Raw genomic sequence first — 5,838 nt, forward strand, 5'->3', positions numbered from 1 at the left:
GTTTTCAGGATAAGGATCCCAACGCTCACTTAGAAAAAATTTTGGAACTATGCGATACATTTAAAATTAATGGTGTTTCTGATGATGTTATTCGTCTTCAGTTATTCCCTTTTTCATTGAGGAAAAAAGCTAAATAGTGGTTAAACTCATTACGACGAGGGTCAATCACTACTTGGGAACAAATGACCGAAAAATTTCTATTAAAATATTTCCCGCTGACTAAAACAACCAAATTACATAATGACATCTCTTCGTTTGTGCAGACGGACTTATAAACTCTTTACGAGGCATGGGAGAGATACAAGGACTTATTGAGAAGGTGCCCTCACCATGGGTTACTGCTTTGGCTTTAGGTTCAAACGTTCCATAATGGCCTGAATCCTTCGACTCGACAAATGGTTGAACCATCAATAATAAAACACCTGAAGATGCTTATGAGTTTATAGAGGAGATGTCACTGAATAACAATCAGTGGCAAGTTATGAGGACAAAACAACGAAATCAGTCGGTGTTTATAATGTCAATTCGGTCACCATGCTCTCTAATCAGGTAGAACTCTTGAATAAGAAAATTGATGGTTTTCTTAGTTCTTCACAGGTTCACCCAGTATTGCAGTGCGAAGCAAGTCGAGGTGGATCAAGTAATTCGGAAAACCAACCTTATGGCCACAACATGGATAACGAGCAGTTAAATTAAATGGGTAATAATTCTCGATCTCAAAACAATCAATATAGTAACACTTACAATGCAGGTTGGAGGAACCACCCAAATTTCTCATGGGAAGGCCAAGGAAATCAGAGACCACCTCCAGGCTACCAAGAACCACCCTACCAACAGGAAAAGAAGCTGAACCTTGAAGAGATGCTCTCAAAGTTTATATCGGTGTTAGAAAATCATTTCCAGAACACTTAGATAGCACTTAAAAATCAACAAGTGTCGATCCAATAGCTCGAAACTCAGATAGGCCAGCTTTCCAAACTAATCTCCGAACAACCACAAGGTAGCTTGCCAAGTAATACTGAACCCAACCCGAGGGAACAACTCAATGCGATTAATGTTCAAGATGAAGAAGGATTTGTTGAGCCAGAGCCAGAACCGAGGTAAGAAACTATGGTAAGCAGAGGTCAAGGTGAGGTAGGTCATAATAAAAATAAATCAGTGAATGTCGAATATAAACCTCGTGTGCCATACTTCAACGCGACAAGGAAAGACTGCTCAGATGAACAATTTGGTAAATTCCTTAAACTCGTAAAAAAATTACACATTAACTTACCGTTTATTGAAGCTCTATCACAGATGCCAAACGCAATGAAATTTTTAAAGGAGCTTTTAGCAAATAAGCGGAAGTTGGACGAGGCGTCACATGTAGAGCTAAATGTAGTTTGCTTAGCTATTCTTCAAAATAAGCTACCGAACAAATTAAAAGATCCAGGGAGTTTTACAATTCCTTGCTTAATTGGTAGTTTAGATGTTAATAATGCATTAGCTGATTTAGGGGCTAGTATTAACATCAAGCCCTACAAAATGTTCAAACAATTAGGTTTTGGGAAACCCAAACACCCTAGGATGAGCATTGAATTAGTAGATAAAAGTATAAGATTTCTTAGGGGTATTATTAAAGATGTGCTAGTTAGAATCGATAAATTTATATTTCCCGTGGACTTCATTGTTCTAGACATAGATGAGGATAGCAACATTCCTTTAATTCTAGGAAGGCCCTTTTTAGCAACTACTAAAATGATCATTGATGTTGGCACAGGTGAACTCACACTCTGTGTGAGAGACGAAACAATCAGCCTTCAAGTTCGCAATTTTGGCAACATATCAAAAATTGAAGGTGATCGTTTAACCCATTCTACTAAAACTGACAATATGGTACAACCTACTTTGCAGAAAATGAGTCTGAAGGAAGTACAAGAGCCATTCTCAAGCAATGGTAGAGGACCTATTCATGAAGAATGAAGGTTACAAATCGGGGAGCTAGATGAATGGCGGACGCATAAACCAAGAACGTATGATAAACCAGAACTACACCAGAACAAGCTCAACACCTTCCCACATCAACTTAAGGTTGGAGATAAAGTCTTAGTAGATGCCGCAGATCCTCACATTGTCACTACCATACCGAATGAAGAAATCCCTCTTACAGTACTTGGCATTTTCCCATTCGGTATAGTCAAGGTATGTCATCCCAAGTTCGGCACTTTTAAGGTAAACAACACCCGTTTGAAACCTTATTTTGATGAGAATGATAGCAGGAATGAGGAGTATAAAGTCCTCGAACCATCATGACCATTCAATGGAGAGGTAAGTCGAGCTTAGACTATAAATAAGCGCTTCTCAGGAGGCAACCTGAGCACTAACTGTATTAACTTCTTTAAAATTTAGTCTTCAACACCTAACTTACTAATGGAGCTCTTGAATACAGGTTTTCCACAGAGACACGGCCAAGCACATGGGCGTGTTTAGGGACGTGTAAAAATAGGGCAACAATTCTCCCAAACATGGGCTACGATAAAATGCCACAGCCATGCGACATGGCCATGGTCGAGCCGGCCAAAACAACACTGGCGTGCAACATGCCCGTGTAGAAAAACCGTGGGTGAACCTGTTAAAATAGCACGGGCGTGCGATACGCCCGCGTCTAGCACCCGTGGTCAAACCTATTAGATTGACACAGGCATGGGAGAAGCGAACAACGCCAGACACGACCCTGCGACATAACCGTGTGCACCCACACACCCAAGGAACACGGGCGTGTACTAAACATTAGACGTGCCCAAACTCAAAATTCGCGAATCACACGGGCTGAAATTGGGGAACACAGGCATGTTACTTGGCCATGTGCCTTAAAATATATAAATAGGCTACAGTATTCATTGTCTTCTTCACCCAAAAACCCTAACCCTAGCCGCTGCAAGTCCACACGCCCTCCCCGCCACTCCCGTGCGCCGCTTCCAACTTCATTCCTGACGCTTACTCCTCTATTTTTTAGCATTTGTTCATTCTTTTCCCTTTAACTCCACTCATTTTTAATGCTATAATCTTCATGTATCTCACACTATGCTATCATGCAAGTTTCATTTCTTTTAGATTAGTTATCATTCATTCCACATGACATATTTTTATGAAACTCTCATGCCTTATTCACTTATTCTAAATCAATATTCATAGTTTTCAATTGCTTCTTGTTATTTACCATTACAACTCATGCCATGTGCTAAATTTATGCTCTTTATATTTCCATTAAATTCCTGGCCATTTTTACTCATATCACCATGCTAGTGTCACAAAAGTATGCCATTGAACTTACTGTTTTAGTTAATTTTAGTAATTGTAGCTGAATTTAAGATTTTTATTTAAAATTTGTCTTTGTTTTACTTTGACCATTCATCAAGACGACTTGATGATTCTATTTGCAGGTTCCATGTCATTTTCACGTGGTAAAAAGGTCGCTGTCCCTGCTTCAAAGAAAAGGAAAGGAGCGTCATCTTCCTCGGGTACTACCGCGAAAGTTCGTCACCCTTTCCTGAGGTTCCCTATCGGGCCCTAAGAAGAACTATTCCAAATACTCCAGGCTCGACCTTTAATTGCGGGCCGTTGCATCGACTGGGCTACTGTAGAACAAGTTCAGTTGGATGAAGTGATCTGGGCCCTCCTAACCACCGACCCTTAGGAGCTTTTCTTTGGGATCATCGAGCCGACGTATCTTGAGCTTACGATGGAATTATGCTTCACATTTCATCTTCAGACCGTGATGACGAACTACGATGATCTCGGCACGGTCCAATTTTGCCTAGGCAGATTAGTCCACCAGCTCAGCGTCCCAGAATTCAGTATAGTGCTGGGTTTATATACGGAGGAATTCAAGGAGGAGAATGACTTACATGCTCTCAACCGCCACATCCATCGTTCTCCTTCACGGTGCTGGGATGCACTAGTACTAGGTGGGGCCACCTATAATTCTAGCCGCTCCAAGGTATCGGCTCTCCCTCCATCTCTGAGGTACATACACGCCATTTTGGCTCACACGATTACAAGAAGGCGAGAGAGCGCCGGCGTCGTTAACACTCACAACACCTACTTTTTATGGTGTATGTCGCACGGGCATGTCATCGACCTTGCCTATTTCATCGCCCTCGCGATTCAGCACCAGAAGGAGCGGCATAGGAAGGGGGTTATCTCCATTGGCCCCTATGTTACTCGGTTGGCTCGACACTTCGAGCTCCTCACCACCGCAACCCAAGAATGATCCTTAACCTTCATTGGCCAGATGTCTCCACAAGGCATCTCGAGCATGCTTAGCATGAGGATGATCGAAAAGCGCCGAGGAACCTACCCTCCTCAATATCGTCTCGCCCAATCTACCGAGGAGGAGTCCTACGAAGACATTCCTGATGATGTCCCTCCATAGCACGAGGACCCACTGTCTTAGCCACCACCATCCTCTCGTCCAGTTCATGCGGTGGCTTCATATGCTGACATCTCTGGGCGCCTCACTCGATTCGAGCAGCAGTGTTTTCAATGATTTGACAACATTGATGCTACTCTACAGTAGATTTGTCAGCACCTCCACATCTCATCGCCAGTCCCACCTCGCGAACCATCCAGCGATGAAGATGTTTAAAAATATATATTTATTATTTTATATTTTTAATTTTTATTAAAACTACTTTTTATTTTTATTAGACTTTAGAATTTTATTTTTTAATCATCAATTTTGGTTATTTCTTTATGAGTAATTATTCATCCTAATATCCACTAAAAAGTTCCTTATTTTATCACAGTTATATAGAGCTCCTAAGGTCATCATCGCATAGGAACTAAAAACTCCACTGGGGAAGGTTCTCTACGACTGCCATGTCCTGATTGACCACAACCATAGCTACCACTAGATATAATATTCTTTTGGCACAGGACTTATGGACTAATGAACCTCTACCACCATCGGAGTATCCTTCTCCACTCTCGCACCAATTACTCTCTAAAACTCTAGCTCGAGGAGTTCATCATACTGGAAGTTTCACTTCTTCCCTTATCTTACTATTACAAATTTATTTTTTCCTATCTATCTTTGTACATTGAGGGCAATGTACATCTTAAGTGTGGGGGTATTTATTTCATTATCAGAAAAATCCCTGAATGATTGCCTTGTTCTCTTGAAAAGCTCTCATATCATATTTAGGATAAATTTTGATTGTTTTATGATTTTGATTGATATATCTTCAATTAAAACATAGGCATTTATGCATTGATTGTTTAAACTTTAAGACATTAGAGAATCAAGTATGATAAGTTGATTTTTAAGAATTTAAAATCTTAGGTCGTTTCTCCAAGGTTTAGGTATTACTTTGAGTTGGAATTCACAAGTTCTAAACATCAAAAAGCCATAATTTTTGTGAGATTTTTGAGCCTTTTAAGCATCTATTAATTCTTTCATGCTCACTTTTATTATTGCTTTGAGTGCATTAGTATTGAACTGTTATTCTAGAACTTGCTTGATTATGCATGTCAAGACCACACCATTTGATTTGATATGTCAAAATAATTAAGGAACTTAGGATTAACCCACTCATGCCATGAAAAGCCTACCTCCATGATTAACCCTTAGTAAACCCCATTGAGCTAACAAGCCATTTCTTATATTACCATAATATTAACCCTTAACCCATTCTTGTTGAAATCCATTAAATTAATTTGATCCCCAATTTTTTGTCGAGATTGGAATTGAAATAGTGGCTTAGCTAAGTTTTATTCTACTTTGTATTTAACTTGTTCTTAAAAAAAATTTGTATACATTTAAATAGTAGTAATCTTCTGAGCTAAAGAAGATAAAAT

At 39.8% G+C, this 5,838-nt stretch overlaps 1 non-coding gene across 1 annotated transcript; it reads right to left on the reverse strand.

The window, feature by feature from the left end:
- Positions 1–231: 231 nt before the first annotated feature.
- On the reverse strand, positions 232–337 carry LOC128292482 (small nucleolar RNA R71). The gene has a single exon (XR_008282467.1). It is a non-coding gene; the product is annotated as a small nucleolar RNA R71 (small nucleolar RNA).
- Between the last annotated feature and the right edge of the window lie 5,501 nt (positions 338–5,838).

This window comes from Gossypium arboreum, chromosome 4, assembly GCF_025698485.1.
Source record: "Gossypium arboreum isolate Shixiya-1 chromosome 4, ASM2569848v2, whole genome shotgun sequence".
Classification (NCBI taxonomy): Eukaryota; Viridiplantae; Streptophyta; class Magnoliopsida; order Malvales; family Malvaceae; genus Gossypium; species Gossypium arboreum.